Below are 26,322 nucleotides of genomic sequence, written 5' to 3'. Positions count from 1 at the left end.
ACAGTTGGGATGTCTCTTTCTCCTTACACATCAGAGCTGGCCTGTTTTTGTCTCCTCACACATTACAGTTGGGCTGTCTCTCATCACACATTACAGTTGGGCTGTCTCTCATCACACATTACAGTTGGACTGTCTCTTTCTATTCACCCATTACAGTTGGGCTGTCTCTCTCTTCACACACTACAGTTGGACTGTCCCTTTCTCCTCACACATTACAGTTGGACTGTCCCTTTCTCCTCACACATTAGAGCTGGCCTGTCTCTTTCTCCTCACACATTACAGTGGGACTGTCTTTTTCTCCTCACCCATTACATTTGGGCTGTCTTTTTCTCCTCACCCATTACATTTGGGCTGTCTTTCTCTTCACAAATTATAGTTGGACTGTCCCTTTCTCCTCACACATTAGAGCTGGCCTGTCTCTTTCTCCTCACACAATACAGTTGGGCTGCCTCTCCACATTTCAGTGGGGTATTAAGGTTCACTTTATCCCATGTTACATTCCCCGAGGGGTCTAGTTTCCAAAATGGTATGCCATGTGGTTTTTTTTTTTTGCTGTTCTGGCACCATAAGGGCTTCCTAAAGGTAACATGCCCCCCAAAAACCATTTCAGAAAAACGTACTCTCCAAAATCCCCTTGTCGCTCCTTCGCTTCTGAGCCCTCTGCTGCGGCCGCCGAACAATTTACATAGACATATGAGGTATGTCCTTACTCGAGAGAAATTGGGCTACAAATACAAGTAAAAATTTTGTCCTTTTACCCCTTGTAAAAATTCAAAAATTGGGTCTACAAGAACATGTGAGTGTAAAAAATGGAGATTGTGAATTTTCTCCTTCACTTTGCTGTTATTCCTGTGAAACACCTAAAGGGTTAAAACACTTACTGAATGTCATTTTGAATACTTTGGGGGGTGTAGTTTTTATAATGGGGTAATTTATGGGGTATTTCTAATATGACGACCCTTCAAATCCACTTCAAACCTGAACTGGTCCCTGAAAAATACTGAGTTTGAAAATTTTGTGAAAAATCGGAAAATTGCTGCTGACCGTTGAAGCCCTCTGGTGTCTTCCAAAAGTAAAAACACGTCAATTTTATGATGCAAACATAAAGTAGACATATTGTATATGTGAACCAAAAAAAAAATGTATTCGTAATATCCATTTTCCTTACAAGCAGAGAGCTTCAAAGTTAGAAAAATGCAAAATTTTCAAATTTTTCATCAAATTTACGTATTTTTCACCAAGAAAGGATGCAAGTATCGACAAAAATTTACCACTATGTTAAAGTAGAATATGTCACGAAAAAACAATCTCGGAATCAGAATGATAACTAAAAGCATTCCAGAGTTATTAATGTTTAAAGTGACAGTGGTCAGATGTGCAAAAAACGCTCCGGTCCTTAAGGCCAAAATTGGCTCCGTCCTGAAGGGGTTAAAGAGCCGTTATAATGTTCCGTTATGAAAACCCAAACGGCATGTTCATTCTTTGCGCGGAAGTCCACGTACACTGCATAGCTGTCAATGGTGATGGCGCAGTGCTGCGCGGTCCTACCGCTAAAGTATTCGGGCGGCGGCCGCCAGAGTGGAATCTCCGCTCGTGGAATTCTGAGATTCCGTTCATAATCCGTAGTGTGAACATACCCTTATACTATAGTGATAATAATAACTACACTTTACTTATACAATCCTTGACAGTATATGGACAGATAACTATCGACACATCATACAGATTGAATTTCATTTATCATTGGGCTCCTATCAAAACCTGTGCAGAGGATGTCCAGTTGCCCATAGCAACTAATCAGATTACTTCTTTCATTTTTAAAGAGGCCTGTGAAAAATGAAAGAAGCGATCTGATTGGTTGCTATGGGCAACTGGTCTACTTCTCTGCACAGGTTTTGATAAATCTCCCCCTTTGAGCATTCATCCGTTATTAAACATCTGTTTTCTGTGTAAAAACAGATGTATAATAACGGATGAAATAACGGGTGCTAACGGATGAATAAATATTCATCCGTTAAGACCGTTATAACATCCCTCCTGTATGGTCGTTTTAACACCTCTGCCTACAGACTCCCACAGCTGGGACTACTACTACTCCCATCATGGAACAGACTTCTTTCCATGATGGGAGTAGTAGTTCCCCATCTGCGGATGGCTGGGGAGGCTACATTAGTGTTTGTACTACTACCCCCATCATAGCCTCCACAGCACTTCTATATATCTTGCCCACCGCAGCGCATTTATATGTTTCACTCCACAGCGTATTTATATATGTTCCCCCCGCAGTGCATTTATATATGTTCCCCCCCCCCCGTAACGCATATATATGTTCCACCCCCGCAGCGCTATCATAAACCCCTGGTAGCGCTATGAATGAAAAGTATTCTACAGCAGCGCATCTGGCCGGCACAATGTGCTGCTGAAAGAATACTTGTCATTCGTAGCGCTGCAGCGGCATCTGTATATAGATGCGCTGCAAGGGTCAGATATATATCCATATGCCTGGCCCCCACAGTGCTTCTATAATCAAATGCCGCCGCAGCGCTAATATGAATGAAAAGTATTCTTTCAGCAGCACATAGTGCTGCTGAGGGCTATATGATAGCACTGCGGGGGGAACATATAAATGCGCTGCGGGGGAACATATATAAATGCGCTGCGGGGGGCACATATATAAATGTGCTGCGGGGGGAAAGATATATAGAAGCGCTGTGGGGGCCATAGTGATTCTATATATCTTTACCCACTGCAGCGCTTCTATTTGAAAACCCCGCTGGGAGCCCTGAATGGCTCCGCAGTACCAGCCATTCAGGGCTCCCGGCGGGAATTTAAAAATGAAAGTAAATACATCGCAGGGGAGTGGACCATGCCGCCTGCTCCCCTGTTTAATAACTTCTAATGGCATCGGGTCCCAGAAGTGAGACCCGGTGCGATCAATCCCTCAGCCCCTGTACTACAACCCCCATCATGAAACAGACTCTGTTCTATGATGGGGGTTGTGGTGCAAACACTAATGTAGCCTCCCCGGCAAACCCCGACAAGTCTGTTCCATGATGGGAGTAGTAGTAGTCCCTCAGCACTGCAGGAGTCTGCTGATGTCACCTCTTCTGAGCATGCCCAGAAGTAATAATGGAAATTATAAACTGGGCGCAAACGTATGACATAAAGGCTCATCCGTTTGCCATAGATTTCAATGTTAAAAATAACAGCCGTTTATTTACTAATTTATTGTGACGGAAGAAAAATTAATGCATGTGCCATTTTTCTTCCGTCACAATTAAAGTCCGTTATTCATGACGAGCTATAATGGTTCATAACGGGTAATCAAAAAATCCCATAGACTTGAATGGGATTTTGTAACGGACGTTTAACATCCGTTTCTAAAGCTTTTCTAATGGACATTTTTAACAGATCTTTTAACGGGTGAATTTTATAGTGTGAAAGCAGCCTAGGCGTAAACTAAATTCCACTACTTCTTATGTACACAAAAAGAAAATCGAGTTCAAACAACTCCTTAATTAAAATCATGATTTTATTAGTACAAATTTTAAAAAAACACAGTGTGAACAGACGCCAAAAATTGAAATTGGGATTAGGTTGAGTTCCAGTACAAAAAAAGTAGGGCTACTGCCAGCTGCAATGGGCTACCATATAATATGATGTAACAATCAATTAATATAGTGTCTCAGTCTCTAAGAGAACTGCGCTGCATCTTTGGTTATTGCTACTAAAGTGCTATATATACGGTATTCAAAGTATACACTGACCACAATTGTGGGTATAATAGGGTATAAATTAGTACAAACGAATAAAAATAGATTTCAACTTGCATGTGCATATATATACAAAAATATAATATTGCGCAATAATAGTGTGATAGTATAATGATAGCACAGGCGCTTATCTATGGATCCATGCAGACTGCAAAGAGACACAAAGACTAGTGAGATAAAGTGCATATAGTAAGCTTACCCATGTTAGACTGCAGAGCCCAGACCCCTACGATCGTTTCGGTTTCCCTTTATCAAGAGGTACTACTGAACAACACCGCACCACACACTTTATAGTGCTCGCTATTACTTACAATTAATTACAGCTGTGGACGATTCTTCCGGCGCATGCGATAATAGTCTTCCGGATGTAAACAACCGCCCCACTTCCGGCGTCCACACCGCTATGCGCATGCCCGAAAGAAGTAAGCTTCCGGACATGCGCACTACGGCCACGGTCGCGTCGGAGGGCGGTATCTCGGATATCAACATATCGCGCATGCGCACTGAACCAACACAGCCGTGCGAACTACTCAAGGCAGACATCTGCATGAATCCATAGGACAGACTATACAACCATATACATGTAAGAACATATATGGAGTGAAAAGACCCAGTGTAATATTAACCCAGTATTAAAATGAATCGTGCTAAATAAACAATTTGCATGTCAAAAATAATATGTGAAAAGAAAAAAACAAAAAAGCAAAAAAAGGAATTATTAAATACTTATAACATATTACAAGAATAATTAAAGTGCTGTACATAAAGTGCAAGTATCCATGTGTATCATGTCAGTATTAATTGCTGGCAAATCCCCATTATATAGTATAATTAAAGTGCATATACAGCCATCTATGTGGCACTTATAAAAAATTCCCAAACAAATCCAAAACCCCACTACAATTCCTTTCACTACCATATTGTCCAATTCATTTCCTTTTTTTCTTTTTAATCAGTCTGGCTACCATGGTTCACTTAATGGTCTTCAAGTAGTCCGTACTTCTTGCAATACTTTATATCTTCCATACTAAGATGCGAGACTCATATCATAGGGTAACAGTGTGTCTTATAATGCCATGTGTACAAAGGTATATCTTAAACAAAGAAAATAAGAGTTATAACTAAATACAACAATACAATCTAAAACATGTGAACAACACATGGGAAGTTAAAAACAAATTGGGGAGACAAATAGTGAATAATTCCTATCACAATATTAAGTATCCAGAGTAAATTGATATTTAAGACTCGATTGGTATCTTTTACTTTACAGGTAGGATGAAAAACTTAGTTGTTCATTTAAACCGTGGGGAACCATTGTATTCAACACTGTTATCCACCTACATTCCTTCTGGGCCAAAATTCTTTTCAAATTGCCCCCTCTCATACCACCTTGGACTCTTTCGATCCCTCTTACTTTTAAACCAGAGGGGTCACATCCGTGTTTCTCCTTAAAATGTCTTGGTAGGGTTTTTAAACTCATGGTATCAACACAGTTCTTGGCAGAGATAATGTCCCTCACATGTTCTCGGACTCGGGTGCGCAGTTGTCTAGAGGTCAAACCTATATAGATTTTGTCACAATCACATGTGGCATAGTATATAACATGTGTGCTAGTACATGAAAAATACTGCCTAATCCTGTACTCCCGCAAACTCCCAGATGTAGTGAATATTTTGGTCCTGATAATATTAGAGCAAGCCAGGCATTCCCCACAAGGGTAACAGCCGACTCTTGGCATTGATTCTGTAAAAGGGTTAATGTTCTTTGGTACATAATGACTCTTAACTAATAGATCTTTTAAATTACGACTGCGGCGTGCGGTCATGGGTATTCTATCAGGTATTTTTGTGGCTAACACTGGGTCCATTTTAAGGATCCCTACATGTTTTTGTATTACTTGTTGCATTGTTTGCCACTCACAATTATAAGTTGTAATGAATCGGGTAACATCACCCATCTGATCGCAACGTTTGTTCTTTTTCACTAGCAATTCTTCTCTAGGGGTATATCTTGCCCTCCTATAAGCTCTCTTAATGCATCTCTTACTGTATCCTCTTTCTATGAACCTTTGATTCAACTCTTTACTCTGTTCCTCAAATTTCTCCACACTTGAACATGTACGTCTTAGGCGTAAATACTGACCTATGGGCACTGCTCTGATCGTAGATGGCATATGGGATGAGGTGGCATGAAGAAGCGAATTTGTGGAAGTTTCCTTTCTATAAATATCTGTAGCGATGTGTCCATCTGATTGTCGGTGCATCTGGATGTCCAAAAAATTGGCAGTAGTTGAGCTGTAAGTATATGTTAACTTAAGGTTAATGTTATTATTATTGAGAATTTTCATAAAATCCTGCAATGCCTCAACAGTACCGTGCCAGATAAATAGTACGTCGTCTATGTAACGCAGCCAGCACTGCACATGGTCGCTGCCCTGTGCCCCACCGCACGACAAAACCTCCCTCTCCCAAAAGCCAAGGAAGAGGTTGGCATACGATGGGGCACAGGCAGCACCCATGGCAGTGCCGCGCGTCTGTAAATAAAAACTGTTTTTAAAAATAAAAAAATTATGTGTTAACACAAATTCAAGCAACTGTATAATAAGTGAACCCATATCTCTAGAGACATTGCTGAATTCAAGGTAAAACCTTACAGCATGCAATCCATCAGAATGTGCAATGCATGTATACAATGACTCCACATCTGCTGTGACTATAAGCATATCCGTTTCCACAAAAATCCCATCAATCCTCCCGAGTACGTCCATCGTGTCTCTGACATACGATGGGAGATTCTCAACCATCGGTTTTAGATAAATATCAATAAATTTGCAAGTAAGATCACATATACCTTCAATTCCTGACACGATGGGACGACCAGGGGGATCGAGGGGATTCTTGTGGACCTTGGGGAGAAAGTATATGGTAGGTATCTGTGGGTATGTGGGTATTAGTGCTTCCATATGTTTTCTAGTAATAATATCCTTCCCAACTGCTTCCTCTAGGATATCTCTTAATTGTGCAGAAAACTGTTGTACCGGGTTATGGGTAAGTTTGATGTATGTATTTTTGTCTTTCAACTGTCTAAAGGCTTCTTTCTCATACATTGCAACTGGCCACACCACCACATTCCCTCCTTTGTCGGCGGGTTTGTATACAACATCATCCATGTTCTGTAATTCAGTAAGTGCTCTCCGTTGTGTATGGGTTAAGTTATCCTGTCTCCGGCGTGTGGATATCCCACGAAACTCCTCCGCAACCATTTTCGTGAATATATCCACAGCCGGACACAGTGTGAGCGGAGGGAACGTCTTTACTTTGGGTAGGATATAATCAATTTGCCTACCTGGCTCAGGTTCATTTTGCTCTTGTAATAATTCTTCTAAGGTTTGTAGGGCCTCAAGTTCAAGTGTGGAAAAATCTGGATTTTCTTTCCTGGCATGTAATTTTTTCAAAAGGAGTTTGCGAGAGTACAGGTGAAGGTCCTTCAATGCTACGAAGAAATCAAAGTTATTGGTAGGTGAGAATGTAAGGCCTTTTTTCAAAACATCACACTGATCTTGCGATAAGCTATGTGTGGATAAATTAATCACCTCCATACTATTGCGGTTTTTCTTATCTCTACTCTGTATCGGTGATTTCTTCCTTTTTTGAGCGGACCGTCCACGAGACCCTCCAACTGCGCCACCTTCATTGTCCCGTGGATTATTCTGGATTCTTGGCTCTCTGAATCGCTGAAAATCCTCCACTGAGGTGGTAGAGGTTAGGGACGCTGATCGCCCACGGGATCTAGATCTAGACCTAGACCTATCTCTATTGGGGTGCCACCTATATACTTTATTGGATGCAAAATCTGCATTATCTCGATGTAACTTTTTCATTTTCGTATCTTTAATCTCTTTACCCCACTTTTCAAAAAGTGACTCCAATTCAGTATTGAGTTGTTCTAATTCTTTATTGGGGAGATTACTTTTAATATCATTTTGCAGTGTTTCTATTTCACTCTCTATGGTTGATAGAGTGAGGGTATTGTTGTCAACTAATAGTTGCATAAACCCCCTAGAGCATGTATTGGCAAATTCTTCCCACCGAGTCTTAAACTCATCCTCTATAATGGGGAATGAGGGGCAAACTTGGACTCTAAGTCCTCTCGGTATCAAACCCTGAGAAATGTATCTTTGTAAAAATGCCCTATTCCACCAGACTCGGGTTCTTTTATGAAGAAGTCTTTTAAGTTTGGTGGTGTTCCCCATTATATCATAACCATTTGTCTCTACCCATGTGCTGGGACTAACACTAAAAACCTCATCCAATTGCGTCAACCATGATTGTTCATGCGTGCGGAAATCCATTGCGGATCTAGAACTAATAGCTGTGAAAAACACAGAAAACAAGATAATTAATACAGGTCCTAGTATTAAACGTGTATGATCACCCCTTGCCTTTATGGCATACAATCGGGAGCACACTATTTCCTGCATGGACACAGGAGAACTCATAATACCATGTACACAAAAAGAAAATCGAGTTCAAACAACTCCTTAATTAAAATCATGATTTTATTAGTACAAATTTTAAAAAAACACAGTGTGAACAGACGCCAAAAATTGAAATTGGGATTAGGTTGAGTTCCAGTACAAAAAAAGTAGGGCTACTGCCAGCTGCAATGGGCTACCATATAATATGATGTAACAATCAATTAATATAGTGTCTCAGTCTCTAAGAGAACTGCGCTGCATCTTTGGTTATTGCTACTAAAGTGCTATATATACGGTATTCAAAGTATACACTGACCACAATTGTGGGTATAATAGGGTATAAATTAGTACAAACGAATAAAAATAGATTTCAACTTGCATGTGCATATATATACAAAAATATAATATTGCGCAATAATAGTGTGATAGTACAATGATAGCACAGGCGCTTATCTATGGATCCATGCAGACTGCAAAGAGACACAAAGACTAGTGAGATAAAGTGCATATAGTAAGCTTACCCATGTTAGACTGCAGAGCCCAGACCCCTACGATCGTTTCGGTTTCCCTTTATCAAGAGGTACTACTGAACAACACCGCACCACACACTTTATAGTGCTCGCTATTACTTACAATTAATTACAGCTGTGGACGATTCTTCCGGCGCATGCGATAATAGTCTTCCGGATGTAAACAACCGCCCCACTTCCGGCGTCCACACCGCTATGCGCATGCCCGAAAGAAGTAAGCTTCCGGACATGCGCACTACGGCCACGGTCGCGTCGGAGGGCGGTATCTCGGATATCAACATATCGCGCATGCGCACTGAACCAACACAGCCGTGCGAACTACTCAAGGCAGACATCTGCATGAATCCATAGGACAGACTATACAACCATATACATGTAAGAACATATATGGAGTGAAAAGACCCAGTGTAATATTAACCCAGTATTAAAATGAATCGTGCTAAATAAACAATTTGCATGTCAAAAATAATATGTGAAAAGAAAAAAACAAAAAAGCAAAAAAAGGAATTATTAAATACTTATAACATATTACAAGAATAATTAAAGTGCTGTACATAAAGTGCAAGTATCCATGTGTATCATGTCAGTATTAATTGCTGGCAAATCCCCATTATATAGTATAATTAAAGTGCATATACAGCCATCTATGTGGCACTTATAAAAAATTCCCAAACAAATCCAAAACCCCACTACAATTCCTTTCACTACCATATTGTCCAATTCATTTCCTTTTTTTCTTTTTAATCAGTCTGGCTACCATGGTTCACTTAATGGTCTTCAAGTAGTCCGTACTTCTTGCAATACTTTATATCTTCCATACTAAGATGCGAGACTCATATCATAGGGTAACAGTGTGTCTTATAATGCCATGTGTACAAAGGTATATCTTAAACAAAGAAAATAAGAGGTTTTTAGTGTTAGTCCCAGCACATGGGTAGAGACAAATGGTTATGATATAATGGGGAACACCACCAAACTTAAAGGACTTCTTCATAAAAGAACCCGAGTCTGGTGGAATAGGGCATTTTTACAAAGATACATTTCTCAGGGTTTGATACCGAAAGGACTTAGAGTCCAAGTTTGCCCCTCATTCCCCATTATAGAGGATGAGTTTAAGACTCGGTGGGAAGAATTTGCCAATACATGCTCTAGGGGGTTTATGCAACTATTAGTTGACAACAATACCCTCACTCTATCAACCATAGAGAGTGAAATAGAAACACTGCAAAATGATATTAAAAGTAATCTCCCCAATAAAGAATTAGAACAACTCAATACTGAATTGGAGTCACTTTTTGAAAAGTGGGGTAAAGAGATTAAAGATACGAAAATGAAAAAGTTACATCGAGATAATGCAGATTTTGCATCCAATAAAGTATATAGGTGGCACCCCAATAGAGATAGGTCTAGGTCTAGATCTAGATCCCGTGGGCGATCAGCGTCCCTAACCTCTACCACCTCAGTGGAGGATTTTCAGCGATTCAGAGAGCCAAGAATCCAGAATAATCCACGGGACAATGAAGGTGGCGCAGTTGGAGGGTCTCGTGGACGGTCCGCTCAAAAAAGGAAGAAATCACCGATACAGAGTAGAGATAAGAAAAACCGCAATAGTATGGAGGTGATTAATTTATCCACACATAGCTTATCGCAAGATCAGTGTGATGTTTTGAAAAAAGGCCTTACATTCTCACCTACCAATAACTTTGATTTCTTCGTAGCATTGAAGGACCTTCACCTGTACTCTCGCAAACTCCTTTTGAAAAAATTACATGCCAGGAAAGAAAATCCAGATTTTTCCACACTTGAACTTGAGGCCCTACAAACCTTAGAAGAATTATTACAAGAGCAAAATGAACCTGAGCCAGGTAGGCAAATTGATTATATCCTACCCAAAGTAAAGACGTTCCCTCCGCTCACACTGTGTCCGGCTGTGGATATATTCACGAAAATGGTTGCGGAGGAGTTTCGTGGGATATCCACACGCCGGAGACAGGATAACTTAACCCATACACAACGGAGAGCACTTACTGAATTACAGAACATGGATGATGTTGTATACAAACCCGCCGACAAAGGAGGGAATGTGGTGGTGTGGCCAGTTGCAATGTATGAGAAAGAAGCCTTTAGACAGTTGAAAGACAAAAATACATACATCAAACTTACCCATAACCCGGTACAACAGTTTTCTGCACAATTAAGAGATATCCTAGAGGAAGCAGTTGGGAAGGATATTATTACTAGAAAACATATGGAAGCACTAATACCCACATACCCACAGATACCTACCATATACTTTCTCCCCAAGGTCCACAAGAATCCCCTCGATCCCCCTGGTCGTCCCATCGTGTCAGGAATTGAAGGTATATGTGATCTTACTTGCAAATTTATTGATATTTATCTAAAACCGATGGTTGAGAATCTCCCATCGTATGTCAGAGACACGATGGACGTACTCGGGAGGATTGATGGGATTTTTGTGGAAACGGATATGCTTATAGTCACAGCAGATGTGGAGTCATTGTATACATGCATTGCACATTCTGATGGATTGCATGCTGTAAGGTTTTACCTTGAATCCAGCAATGTCTCTAGAGATATGGGTTCACTTATTATACAGTTGCTTGAATTTGTGTTAACACATAATTTTTTTATTTTTAAAAACAGTTTTTATTTACAGACGCGCGGCACTGCCATGGGTGCTGCCTGTGCCCCATCGTATGCCAACCTCTTCCTTGGCTTTTGGGAGAGGGAGGTTTTGTCGTGCGGTGGGGCACAGGGCAGCGACCATGTGCAGTGCTGGCTGCGTTACATAGACGACGTACTATTTATCTGGCACGGTACTGTTGAGGCATTGCAGGATTTTATGAAAATTCTCAATAATAATAACATTAACCTTAAGTTAACATATACTTACAGCTCAACTACTGCCAATTTTTTGGACATCCAGATGCACCGACAATCAGATGGACACATCGCTACAGATATTTATAGAAAGGAAACTTCCACAAATTCGCTTCTTCATGCCACCTCATCCCATATGCCATCTACGATCAGAGCAGTGCCCATAGGTCAGTATTTACGCCTAAGACGTACATGTTCAAGTGTGGAGAAATTTGAGGAACAGAGTAAAGAGTTGAATCAAAGGTTCATAGAAAGAGGATACAGTAAGAGATGCATTAAGAGAGCTTATAGGAGGGCAAGATATACCCCTAGAGAAGAATTGCTAGTGAAAAAGAACAAACGTTGCGATCAGATGGGTGATGTTACCCGATTCATTACAACTTATAATTGTGAGTGGCAAACAATGCAACAAGTAATACAAAAACATGTAGGGATCCTTAAAATGGACCCAGTGTTAGCCACAAAAATACCTGATAGAATACCCATGACCGCACGCCGCAGTCGTAATTTAAAAGATCTATTAGTTAAGAGTCATTATGTACCAAAGAACATTAACCCTTTTACAGAATCAATGCCAAGAGTCAGCTGTTACCCTTGTGGGGAATGCCTGGCTTGCTCTAATATTATCAGGACCAAAATATTCACTACATCTGGGAGTTTGCGGGAGTACAGGATTAGGCAGTATATTTCATGTACTAGCACACATGTTATATACTATGCCACATGTGATTGTGACAAAATCTATATAGGTTTGACCTCTAGACAACTGCGCACCCGAGTCCGAGAACATGTGAGGGACATTATCTCTGCCAAGAACTGTGTTGATACCATGAGTTTAAAAACCCTACCAAGACATTTTAAGGAGAAACACGGATGTGACCCCTCTGGTTTAAAAGTAAGAGGGATCGAAAGAGTCCAAGGTGGTATGAGAGGGGGCAATTTGAAAATAATTTTGGCCCAGAAGGAATGTAGGTGGATAACAGTGTTGAATACAATGGTTCCCCACGGTTTAAATGAACAACTAAGTTTTTCATCCTACCTGTAAAGTAAAAGATACCAATCGAGTCTTAAATATCAATTTACTCTGGATACTTAATATTGTGATAGGAATTATTCACTATTTGTCTCCCCAATTTGTTTTTAACTTCCCATGTGTTGTTCACATGTTTTAGATTGTATTGTTGTATTTAGTTATAACTCTTATTTTCTTTGTTTAAGATATACCTTTGTACACATGGCATTATAAGACACACTGTTACCCTATGATATGAGTCTCGCATCTTAGTATGGAAGATATAAAGTATTGCAAGAAGTACGGACTACTTGAAGACCATTAAGTGAACCATGGTAGCCAGACTGATTAAAAAGAAAAAAAGGAAATGAATTGGACAATATGGTAGTGAAAGGAATTGTAGTGGGGTTTTGGATTTGTTTGGGAATTTTTTATAAGTGCCACATAGATGGCTGTATATGCACTTTAATTATACTATATAATGGGGATTTGCCAGCAATTAATACTGACATGATACACATGGATACTTGCACTTTATGTACAGCACTTTAATTATTCTTGTAATATGTTATAAGTATTTAATAATTCCTTTTTTTGCTTTTTTGTTTTTTTCTTTTCACATATTATTTTTGACATGCAAATTGTTTATTTAGCACGATTCATTTTAATACTGGGTTAATATTACACTGGGTCTTTTCACTCCATATATGTTCTTACATGTATATGGTTGTATAGTCTGTCCTATGGATTCATGCAGATGTCTGCCTTGAGTAGTTCGCACGGCTGTGTTGGTTCAGTGCGCATGCGCGATATGTTGATATCCGAGATACCGCCCTCCGACGCGACCGTGGCCGTAGTGCGCATGTCCGGAAGCTTACTTCTTTCGGGCATGCGCATAGCGGTGTGGACGCCGGAAGTGGGGCGGTTGTTTACATCCGGAAGACTATTATCGCATGCGCCGGAAGAATCGTCCACAGCTGTAATTAATTGTAAGTAATAGCGAGCACTATAAAGTGTGTGGTGCGGTGTTGTTCAGTAGTACCTCTTGATAAAGGGAAACCGAAACGATCGTAGGGGTCTGGGCTCTGCAGTCTAACATGGGTAAGCTTACTATATGCATTTTATCTCACTAGTCTTTGTGTCTCTTTGCAGTCTGCATGGATCCATAGATAAGCGCCTGTGCTATCATTATACTATCACACTATTATTGCGCAATATTATATTTTTGTATATATATGCACATGCAAGTTGAAATCTATTTTTATTCGTTTGTACTAATTTATACCCTATTATACCCACAATTGTGGTCAGTGTATACTTTGAATACCGTATATATAGCACTTTAGTAGCAACAACCAAAGATGCAGCGCAGTTCTCTTAGAGACTGAGACACTATATTAATTGATTGTTACATCATATTATATGGTAGCCCATTGCAGCTGGCAGTAGCCCTACTTTTTTTGTACTGGAACTCAACCTAATCCCAATTTCAATTTTTGGCGTCTGTTCACACTGTGTTTTTTTTAAATTTGTACTAATAAAATCATGATTTTAATTAAGGAGTTGTTTGAACTCGATTTTCTTTTTGTGTACATGGTATTATGAGTTCTCCTGTGTCCATGCAGGAAATAGTGTGCCCCCGATTGTATGCCATAAAGGCAAGGGGTGATCATACACGTTTAATACTAGGACCTGTATTAAAATACTTCTTATGGTTGTGATTTTATCATGATTTTTTATTGATCATTTTGTATGTTTTATGCATATTATATTCCTCCCACAAGGGCCCTGTGAGGGGAATTGATGCGATTTACATGTCTTTTTTATTAAATAAAATAATCATTTTTATTTGAAGCACGGTCTTAGATCAATATTATTCAATAAGCACTATTTTTCTCCCGTCACAAAATAACAGCCGTTATTAATAACGGACTATGACGGGTTAAAATGGATAATGTACAAATCACATAGACTTTAATGGCATTTTGTAACAGCCGTATGGAATTTTGTTACAGACATTTTTAAGGGCTTTCATAATGGAACATTATAACGGCTCTTTAGGGTAGGGACAGACGTAGCGGATCAGCAGCGTATTTTACGCTGCAGATCTGCCAGTGACCTGACCCATTTTGTGTGTCCAGCTGTTGCCACCCCCGGTCCCCTGCCTCGCTCCGCCCCTGGCCTGCTCACATCGGCAATCTGCCGCTACAAGTAGCCACACAGAGGGCATGTGAGTCAGCAAGTGCACTCTGACATCGCGGAGCAGCTGCAGTGTCTGCGTGCACCGCACATTACTTTGTAATGACATGTACACTGCACATGGCCTCAACTCAGACATAGTGGAGCAGCCGCGATATCTGAGTACACTGCACTGTGAAGTCAGAGTGCACTCGCCAACTTGCAGACCCTCTGTGTGGCTGCTCATATCGGCGAATTGCCGCTGTGAGCAGGCAAGGGGTGGATCGAGATGGGGGAACAGGGGTGGCAACCACTGGAGGCACAAAATGGGTCGGGTCATATATGCTGCGGATACGTTACCTGTGACCCTACCCTTAAAACGGAAGAACTTTATAGAGTGAAAGCAGCCTTACACTTTAGAGCTGGCCTGTCTCTTTCAAATCAAAGTTCAGTGTTTTATTCACACTTGTCACACAGCAAACAGTCTTTAAATGCAGAACAAAGGAAAACGTAACAAAAATCCACCTGTATTCCTTAGGTATTTGTTCACACCTCAGACTATGCCATGCGGCATCAAGAAAGTCTTTTCCAGGCCTTCAGGACGGGCTGCTCACCAGCTTCCAACCTTGGAGCAAACGTAGGGAAGAACTCCACTCTCAGCTCTCTCTGGCAGTGTGAGCTGCAACTAGCAAATCCCCCTTAGCTGGTGAAACAGGTTGCCTTTAAGGCCAACAAAAAGCGGCCTGGATTGTGGGGAATGACCCCCACCCTGCACTTGGAATGACCCCGGATTGGCCTTCCAGCCATACTACGGCCATAGCGTCAGTCTGCATCGCAGCACAAACACTGAATGAATACTGGCTCTTACTTCACCAAAGCCAGGAGCCTTGGTGACACATATTGCCCATCCACCACGATACCTTTCACCTTCTCACAAAGGATATAGATACATTGGAGAGAGTTTAGAGAAGAGCTTGGAAGATTGCAGGATAAAACTTACCAGGAAAGGTCAAGGACCTTAACCCCTTAAAGGGGTACTCCGGTGAAAACCTTTTTTCTTTTAAATCAACTGGTGGCAGAAAGTTAAACATATTTGTAAATTACTTCTATTAAAAAATCTTAATCCTTCCAGTACTTATTAGCTGCTGAATGCTACAGAGGAAATTCCTTTCTTTTTGGAACATTGATGACATCACGAGCACAGTGCTCTCTGCTGACATCTCTATCCATTTTAGCAACCATGCATAGCAGATGTATGCTATGGGCAGCATGGTGGCTCAGTGGTTAGCATTGCTGCCTTTCAGTGCTGGGGAATTGGGTTCAAAGCCCACTAAGGACAACCATAAATAAAGTGTTATTATTATTATTATTATAATAACGTCAGCAGAGAGAACTGTGCTCGTGATGTCATCAGAGAGCATTCCAAAAAGAAAATAATTTCCTCTGTAGTATTCAGCAGCTAATAAGTACAGGAAGTATTAAGATTTTTTAATAGAAGTAATTTACAAATATGTTTAACTTTCTGCCACCAGTTGATTTAAAAGAAAAAAGGTTTTCACCGGAGTACCCCTTTAAGGACGCAGCCCTTTTTCACCTTAAGGACTGAGCCCTTTTTCGCAATTCTGGCCACCGTCGCTTTACTAATTAACCCCTTAAGGACGCAGGACGTAAATGTACGTCCTGGTGAGGTGGTACTTAACGCACCAGGACGTACATTTACGTCCTAAGCATAACCGCGGGCATCGGAGCGATGCCCGTGTCATGCGCGGCTGATCCCGGCTGCTGATCGCAGCCAGGGACCCGCCGGCAATGGCCGACGCCCGCGATCTCGCGGGCGTCCGCCATTAACCCCTCAGGTGCCGGGATCAATACAGATCCCGGCATCTGCGGCAGTTCGCGATTAAAATGAACGATCGGATCGCCCGCAGCGCTGCTGCGGGGATCCGATCATTCATAACGCCGCACGGAGGTCCCCTCACCTTCCTCCGTGCGGCTCCCGGCGTCTCCTGCTCTGGTCTGTGATCGAGCAGACCAGAGCAGGAGATGACCGATAATACTGATCTGTTCTATGTCCTATACATAGAACAGATCAGTATTAGCAATCATGGTATTGCTATGAATAGTCCCCTATGGGGACTATTCAAGTGTAAAAAAAAATTTAAAAAAATGTAAAAGTAAAAGTAAAAAAAAAGTGAAAAATCCCCTCCCCCAATAAAAAAGTAAAACGTCCGTTTTTTCCTATTTTACCCCCAAAAAGCGTAAAAAACATTTTTTATAGACATATTTGGTATCACCGCGTGCGTAAATGTCCGAACTATTAAAATAAAATGTTAATGATCCCGTACGGTGAACGGCGTGAACGAAAAAAAATTTAAAAGTCCAAAATTCCTACTTTTTTAATACATTTTATTAAAAAAAAAATTATAAAAAATGTATTAAAAGTTTTTTATATGCAAATGTGGTATCAAAAAAAAGTACAGATCATGGCGCAAAAAATGAGCCCCCATACCGCCGCTTATACGGAAAGATAAAAAAGTTATAGGTCATCAAAATAAAGGGATTATAAACGTACTAATTTGGTTAAAAAGTTTGTGATTTTTTTTAAGCGTAACAATAATATAAAAGTATATAATAATGGGTATCATTTTAATCGAATTGACCCTCAGAATAAAGAACACACGTCATTTTTACCAGAAATTGTACGGCGTGAAAACAAAACCTTCCAAAATTAGCAAAATTGCGTTTTTCGTTTTAATTTCCCCACAAAAATAGTGTTTTTTGGTTGCGCCATACATTTTATGATATAATGAGTGATGTCATTACAAAGGACAACTGGTCGCGCAAAAAACAAGCCCTCATACTAGTCTGTGGATGAAAATATAAAAGAGTTATGATTTTTAGAAGGCGAGGAGGAAAAAATGAAAACGTAAAAATTAAATTGTCTGAGTCCTTAAGGCCAAAATGGGCTGAGTCCTTAAGGGGTTAATAACTCGAAAACTCTTTTACCGAATATTCATGACATAATCTACTTTATTTTGGTGGTAAATTTTCGGTGTTACTTGCATCCTTTTTTGGTGAAAAATCCCCAAATTTCATGAAAATTTTGCATTTTTCTAACTTTGAAGCTCTCTACTTGTAAGGAAAATGGATATTCCCAAAAAAAATTATTTTTATTCACAAATACAATATGTCCACTTTATGTTGGCATCATAAAATGGACATATTTTTGCTTTTTGAAAAAATTAGAGGGCTTCAAATTAGAGCAGCAATTTTCAAAAATGTCATGAAAATTGCTAAATCTGAAGGGACAGATGTTACAGAACTACAACTCCCAGCATGCCTGGGCAGTCTAGGCATGCTGAGAGTTGTAGTTTGGCAACATCTGGAGGGCTACCGTTTGGACACCACTGTGACAGTGGTCTCCAAACTGTGACCCTCCAGATGTTGCAAAACTACAACTCCCAGCATGCCCAGACAGCCAAAGGCTGTCTGGGCATGCTGGGAGTTACAGTTTGGCATTCCTAGTGGTTGCCACAGTAAAGATCACTTTACTTTCACTTTCATTCCCCCCAGCGTGGTTTCCCTACATGCTCCTGTCTCCAGAGACGATCGGGGTCCCCAGGCATCTTCTCCTCCAGGTACCGGCCTCCCCACGTTCCCCACGACATCCAGGGGTGGGCAGAATGGGGAGTTGCCATGGCAAACCACTGTCCTGCCCTGCCATGGGTCAGAATCAGTTCTGACCAATGGCAGGGGATAGGAGGAGATCGCATCACTGCGTCCTCGCTCCTAGCCCTCAGGATGATTGGGGCTGTCACTGACAGCTCCGATCATCCCTATTTTACGGGTGATCGTGTCACCAGAGACCCAATCAGCCTGGAATAGCAGAAAATCCCATGTCTGAATTGACATGCGATTTTCTGTGATGGCCGACATGGGGTGGGTCTCAGGACCCCCCTCGGCGATGTGCTGGGATGCCTGCTGAATGATTTCAGCAGGCATCCCGGTCCGGTCCCCAACCGGCTAGCGGCGGGGACTGGAATTCCCACGGGCGTATGCTTAAGCCCCACTTCCTTAAGGACTTGGGATGCAGGGCGTATGCATACGCCCGGCGTCCTGAAGAGGTTAATATGTATAGCTTGGAAGAAAGACGAGACAGAGGGGATATGATAGAAACTTCTAAATACATAAATGGAATCAACACGGCAAAGGAGAAGAGTATATGTAAAAGAAGAAAAACTACCACAAGAGGATATAGTTTTAAATTGAAGGGGCAAAGGTTTCTGCAGTAATGTCAAGAAGTATTACTTTACTGAGAGGGTAGTGGATGCATGGAATAGCCTTCCTGCAGAAGTGGTAGCTGCAAATACAGAGACTGAGTTGAAAGGGTAGCTCCCACCATCCTATTTTTTATTTCTGTCCCTGCCTATTGCCAATCTATCCCTAACCCCCTCCCTGCTTTTATTTTTATTTTTACTATATTAAAAATACCTTCGTCTGCCTGGCAGTGTGCTCACTACCAGGCAGACTTCCCCAGCAGGCACCACGTCACTGATGCCTGCTGGGGGGGGGACTTCCGCCCTTAGTTCATCTACACAGGGTGCCTCCAGCTGTTTCACCACTACAACTCCCAGCTTGCCCTGACATCTATTGGCTGTCAGGGCATGCTGGGAGTTGTAGTATTGAAACAGCTGGAGGCACCCTGTGTAGATAAACTATTAATTAGTTAGTTACATGCGGCGCTAGCCTGTCCCCTCCGTCTCCCTCCCCCCGCGCCATACCCCGTTCCCTCCATCACAAACCCCCCCCCCCATATACCCCGTTCCATCCATCACAAACCCCCCTCCCGCATACCCTGTTCCCTCATTACACTTACTGTAGAGTCCGGCAGCGGGCGTGCAGGGACAGCGGCGAGGCGGAGGCGGCGGCGATGTGCGCGAGGAGTGGCCTCCCAGCCAGTGGCCGGGGAGCCAATGCGCTCGCTCCCTGCCTGTCTGATTGACAGGCAGGGAGCGAGCGCAGGCTGAATGAAAAAGGACCGATGCCCGGCCGCATCAGTCCTTTTTCAGGCGTAACGTCACGCCAGGCTGCAGCCGGCCACTAGGAAGGAGACCCCTAGTGGCCGGTTTCCAAATGTAAATTGAAGGATTTTAATTTAAAAAATAATAATAAAAGTATATTAGAGATATGTTGTAGTACATAAGTACTACAACAGATCAAAAAATAAAGTTGGTGACAGTGCCCATTTAAGCATGCATGAGATAGGTATAAGGCTATCATTCATATAAGATTGGAATAGGGACTATTCATACTATTCAGAATGTTGGGCCGACTAGATGGCAAAAAGCTTCTTATCTGCCAACACTTTGCATGTTGTCTCTATCACAAACCCAAACATTACTGACCAGGATCTTCTCAGATGTGGAAGGCTGGGTCCACATCACATTTTTACCAATATGGGACCGCTTACAGCTGTAGGGAGCTAAAACCTTGCGCTCCGGTATCCCTACCGTATGCCGCCCGTATCTAATTCATTTCAATGAGCCGACCGGAATGAAACACTGACTCTGGTCGGCTCATTTTTGCCCCGTATGCGGTTTTCCCACTGCACCTAAAACCGTAGTCGACCACGGTTTGAGATCCGGTGGAAAACCGCATACGGGGCACAAATGAGCCGACCGGAGTCAGTGTTTCACTCTGGCTGGCGCATTAAAATGAATTACATACGGGCAGCATATGGCAGAGATATGGGAGCGCAAGGTTTTAGCTCCCTACAGCCGTATGCGGTCCCGTATTGGTAAAAATGTGATGTGAACCCAGGCAACTTAATATAGAAATGGTACAGAATCCCACACCAACTTAAATTGGCCCTGCTGAGACTCTTTCTGCTGGTGCATCCAGGTGGGTATCCCCCAACTTGTAGATCGGTCTGCTAAGTGGACTGGGACCTTGAGTCATGGGACATTAAAGGGGTATTCCAATTTTTGTACTTGACTATGCTACAGGGGCTGTAAAGTTAGTGTAGTTCATAATATAGTGTCTGTACCTGTCTCTGATGGTGGTTTTGCATTCTTATGTGATCTTTGCTCTGGATGTTAATTTTTACCAGCATACAAAATTACTCCTGTCTCAGGTATTCCCAGGATGCAGTGCGGCTGAGACTCGTCCCCACTAGTCAGCTTATGACAGGGAGTCTGTTCTGCTTCAATGGGTGGAGTAACCACAGGGAATTTGCAACAGCTGGAGGCACCCTGATTAGAAAGCACTTGGCTTTTCCATGGAATTCAGCTTGTTTGTGGTTCAATGGGTGGGGTGGCTTATGTGTGGGAGGGAGGAAAGTGGAATTATGGGATTTGTAGTAAAAGAGAAAACTCCAACAGGAAATATCCAGACAAGTGCAGAGCCTTCCTAAGCATGTCCATTACTGTCTGGCAGGTACATACTAAAATCGCCTTCTGGTGGATAACCCCTTTAATTGATAATTGATAACGGCATCTGAGGGTTAATGGTGGTCCAGTGCTCGCGGTCATGACTGCACGTAAATCTACCACGGCACCATGACGTACATTTACATCCATTGTCGTTAAGGACATTGGGGGGTTATTTATCAATATACGTCTTGGCTAGATCATTTTAGTTTTTTGTCTAGATGCGTTTTATTTGGCGGTGCTGCTTCAAATTTATCATATTGTTGCAGGGACCATGATAAATTTTGCGCAGATCTGTTCTCAGATCATTTTCTAGCATCGCATTCAGATCATGTCTACCCTGTTTCTTGTTTTAGTTTTAATTTTAAGACAAATTAATGTCTAAAAGAAGGTCTGCAAAGAGAGTCTCTCTCACATTTGAGTAATGATTTACCTTTGTCAGAATTTTTTTTAAACTTGGGCACATGAAATTGTGAGATGTCGGCCATTGCTAACAATCTTATTGTTTCTTACAGCTTTACCATTCCTTTTTTGTACCTTAAAAAATATATCTGATTGTTTCATATGGATAACTGCTTTACTTTTCCTTTTACACGTTTTTTTTTACTTTTTATGTCTTTAACCTGTTGGGGACCACAGGCGTATGGATACGTCCTTGCGTCCTGGTACTTAAGGACCAAGCCGGATGGGGATCAGAACGGGATTCCTGCTGAAATCATTCAGCAGGCATCCTGTGCAAATGCCTGGGGGGGGTCCTGAGACCTCAATTCAAATTGGCGATTCCGGGCTGATCGGGTCTCGGTATCAGAGACAGCCCCAATCATCCTAAAGTGATAAAAGAGAGGTGGCAGGGGTGCCACCTCCTCCTATCCCCTCCGATTGGCCGATCAGGACTGAGATCGTCGAATCGCAGGGCAAGGGCGGGGGTGAACTTCATTTCCCCCGCTTTGCCCGCCCCTGGATATCGGAACAGAGTGGGGGAAGATGGCGGCGATGTGCAGGGGCCGTTGCGGGGACCGCCGGCCCCGGTTACCTGGGTTCCGGCGGACCGAGGACCAGGGACCGAAGGCTGACTGGAGGCGGCAGGCAAGTGGAGGCAGTGGCGGCAGTTTCCCAGATACTGCAGTGAAGATTTCCATAAAGTGATCTTCACTGCTGTATCTAGGAGTTTCAAAACTACAACTCCTAGCATGCTGGGAGTTATAGTTTTGTAACATCTGGAGTGCCACAGTTTGGAGACCACTGTTCTTCCAGATCTTGCAAACCTACAACTCTCAGCATGCCCAGACTGTCCAGGCATGCAGGGAGTTGTAGCTCTGTAACATCTGGCCCTTCAGATGTTGCAGAACTACAACTCCCAGCATGCTTGGACAGTCTCAGCATGCCTGGAGTTGTAGTTTTGCAATATCTGGAAGGGCACTGTTTGGAGACCACTATACAGTGGTGTCCAAACTGTAGCGCTCCAGATGTCAATTCAAAGCATACCGAGACTGTCCAGGCATGCTGGGAGTTGTAGTTCAGCAACATCTGGCCCTTCAGATGTTGCCGAACTACAACTCCCAGCATGCCTGGGCAGTCTGGGCATGCTTGGAGTTGAAGTCTTACAACATCTGGGGGGCTACAGTTTGGAGACCACTACACAGTGGTCTCCAAACTGTTCTCCTCCAGTTGATGCATAACTACAACTCCCAACATGCCCTTCGGCTGTCTGGGCATGCTCGGAGTTGTAGTATTGCAACAACTGGAGGCGCACTGGTTGGGAAACATTGTCTGTTTCCTAACTCAGTGTTCCCCAATCTGTGTGCCTTCTGCTGTTGCAAAACCAGAACTCCCAGCATGTACTGACAGACCATGCATGCTGGGAGTTGTAGTTTTGCAACAGCTGGAGGCACATGGGTTGGGAAACACTGAGTTAGGAAACAGACAGTGGTGCAGAAACACTGCGGTAGTCTGTTACCTAACTCAGTGTTTCCCAATCCCAACCAGTGTGCCTCTAGCTGTTGCATAACTACAACTCCCAGCATGCATGGTCTTTCAGTGCATGCTGGAAGTTGTAGTTTTGTTCCCCCCCCCACACCCCCTCCATTTACATGGGCGGGGGTTTACAGCAAGTTTCCCGCTTGAAGTTTGAGCGGGAAACTCACTGTAAACCTCCGCCCGTGCGAATGTACCCTAAAAACACCAAAATACACTACACTAACCCTAAATAAAGAGTAAAACACTACATATACACCCCCCATACACTGTCGCCACCCCCCTCCCCCCCAATAAAAATTAAAAACGTCTTGAAGGTCAGTTTTTCCTAAATGCAGCGCCTCCAGCTGTTGCAAAATAACAACTCCCAGTATTACCGGACAGCCATTCACTGTCCAGGCATGTTGGAAGTTTTGCAATAGCTGGAGGCACCCTGTTTGGGGAAAACTGACGTACAGTATTTTTGGTGGAGGAGCGTAACACTTGCATCCGGGTACACCTCTATGAAAATCTCTAATTTAGGCCTCAAATGCGTATGGCGCTCTCTAACTTCAGAGCCCTGTCATATTTCAAGGCAACAGTTGGGGTACATGGGGTATCTCTGTACTCGGGAGAAATTACGCTACAAATTTTGGGGGGCTTTTTCTCCTTTTACCCCTTATGAAAAGGTAAAGTTGGGGTCTACACCAGCATGTTAGTGTAAAAAAACATTTTTTTTTGCTCTAACATGCCGGTGTTGCCCCGTTCTTTTATTTTTCATAAGAGGTAAAGGGAAATAAAGGCCCCCCAAATTTGTAATACAATTTTCAGAAATACCCCATATGTGGGCATAAAATGCTCTGCGGGCGCACAAGAAGGTTCAGGAGTGAGAGAGTGCCATGTACATTTGAGGCCTAAACTGGTGATTTGCACAGGGGTGGCTGCTGGTTACAGCGGTTCTGACGGAACCGCTGTAAACTACCCCCCCTCACGGAACATAACAAGGGGGATAGTGAGCCTTAACACCCCACAGGTGACTGACAGATTTTTGAAACAGTGGTCCGTGAAAATGAATAATGTAATTTTTCATTTGAATAGTCCACTCTTCCAAAGATCTGTCAAACGCCAGTGGGGTTTAAATGCTCACTGCACCCCTTGTTACATTCCTTGAGGGGTGTAGTTTCCCAAATAGTGTGCCATGTGGGGTGTTTTTCGCTGTTCTGGCACCATGGGGGCTTCCTAAATGTGAAATGCCCCCCAAAAAACATTTCACCAAAATTTGTTTTCCAAAACCCAATGTCACTCCCTCCCTTTTGAGCCCTCTAGTGCACCCACAGAGCACTTTACATCCACATATGAGGTATTTCCTTACTCGAGAGAAATGGGGTTTCAAATGTTGAGGGACATTTTCACCTATTACCGCTTGTGAAAATGAAAAATTTGGGGTAACATCAGCATTTTAGTAAAAAAAATTATAATTTCTTTTTCACGTCAAACTTCAACACAAAGTCGTCAAACACCTGTGGGGTGTTAAGGCTCACTGTACCACTTGTTACGTTCCTTGAGGGGTTTAGTTTCCCATATAGTATACCATGTGGGGTGTTTTTTTCTGTTCTGGTACCATAGGGGCTTCCTAAATGTGACATGCCCCGCAAAAACCATTTCAGCAAAATTCACTCTCCAAAATCCCATTGTCGCTCTTTCTCTTCTGAGCCCTCTAGTGCACCCACAAAGCACTTTATATCCACATATGAGATATTTCCTTACTCGAGAGAAATTGGGTTACATATTTTGGGGGGCTTTTTCTCCTTTTACCCCTTCTACAAGAACATGTTAGTGAAAAAAAATGAAGATTTTGTTCTCCACTTTGCTGACATCCCTGTGTGTCAGGCCCAAGGCCTGATTATGGAAACATACATGTGTTTTATAATTGCATCTATGTATAAACTAAGACCTGGGGGATGAGGGGTCATTCAGACGGTGTATCCTGTGTCTTTTGTGTATTGCAGTTTATTGGGGGTCTGGCTGTGTGTTAACATCTTCTTTGAAGTCATGCACCCTGGTCCCATCATATAATCAAACAGATAAGGGGCCAGGAAGAGAGAAGACCCCCTGGTGGGATCAGAGGGGAGGGGGGAATGGAGTCTCCCTCCCAAGAAAGCAGTTATGATATATTTAAACAATGCTAGACTAAAAGTTGGGTGTTCAATGCTGTGGAACAAGCTGACAAGAACAGCTGGAACCTGACTCTCTCTCATGGACTGCTAATATCATTGTGCTGTAAGAACTTCATTTTTGCTTTTTGAACTTGTCTTGCTAAACTCTTATATATATTCTTATACCTGTATGTCATTTGTTTATTTTTATGCATAGCACTGTGATACCTTTTATCAGATTAAATGTTTAATTAATCAGCTCTGGTCTTTGATCTCTAAATATATGAGCTCACCTTTCTGAAGGAGGCTCTGGTAAAACAAGTTTATCTAAGGGTTAATTCAGTGACTTGCTGGGACTAGTAGTGGATACCCAGAGGTCTGGCGGCTTTAACCCTTGCACCATCACACTCTCTCTAGCGTCTTGGCTGGACCGATAGGGTGTGATCGTGACAACTGGTGGCAGCGTCGGGACATATTTAGAGATTTTTAGTGCTTGTTGGATTTTACCTGTAAGAAAATCTTAGCACTAAAAAAGAAATTGCATACATCTTGTGTAAATTCCAAAGACAGAGATCAGTGCTGGTTTAAAAGACATACAAAAGAGTGTAAGACAGTTCTGTCCTTCCCATCACCTGTTTTACCTCCTCTGTCTCATCTCGGAAATATGGAGGCATATCGCAAGCAGTCCAAGCCTGCACTGGAGCTAATGTGCCAAGAAAAGGACATCCCTACTGCAGGAAAGAACAAGGAACAACTTATTGCTGATCTTGTGGAGTATGATGCCCCTGCAGAAGAGCTGAGTGACATAAGGCAAAGTCCTACAGCTGGAACTGCCATCCAAGGACTGATATCTCCTGGGGAAGACAGCAACATTACTCCCTATCAGGACAGTACTCCACATGAGGCCTTGG

General features: G+C 42.4%; 2 long non-coding RNA genes across 2 annotated transcripts; one reads left to right on the top strand and one right to left on the bottom strand.

The window, feature by feature from the left end:
* The first annotated feature begins 27 nt into the window (after positions 1 to 27).
* LOC130278319 (uncharacterized) lies at positions 28 to 13,454 on the top strand. The gene is made up of 4 exons (XR_008845973.1): positions 28 to 698; positions 10,502 to 10,648; positions 11,700 to 11,851; positions 12,903 to 13,454. It is a non-coding gene; the product is annotated as an uncharacterized LOC130278319 (long non-coding RNA).
* LOC130278330 (uncharacterized) lies at positions 4,316 to 7,262 on the bottom strand. The gene is made up of 3 exons (XR_008845983.1): positions 7,122 to 7,262; positions 5,919 to 6,070; positions 4,316 to 4,867 (listed from the first exon to the last, which is right to left on the bottom strand). It is a non-coding gene; the product is annotated as an uncharacterized LOC130278330 (long non-coding RNA).
* Positions 13,455 to 26,322: the final 12,868 nt, after the last annotated feature.

The sequence above is a fragment of the Hyla sarda genome, chromosome 1 (assembly GCF_029499605.1).
Source record: "Hyla sarda isolate aHylSar1 chromosome 1, aHylSar1.hap1, whole genome shotgun sequence".
NCBI classification, from domain to species: Eukaryota; Metazoa; Chordata; class Amphibia; order Anura; family Hylidae; genus Hyla; species Hyla sarda.
The sequence above is the reverse complement of the archived record's forward strand: the minus strand, read 5'-3'. Positions and strand labels throughout refer to the sequence as shown.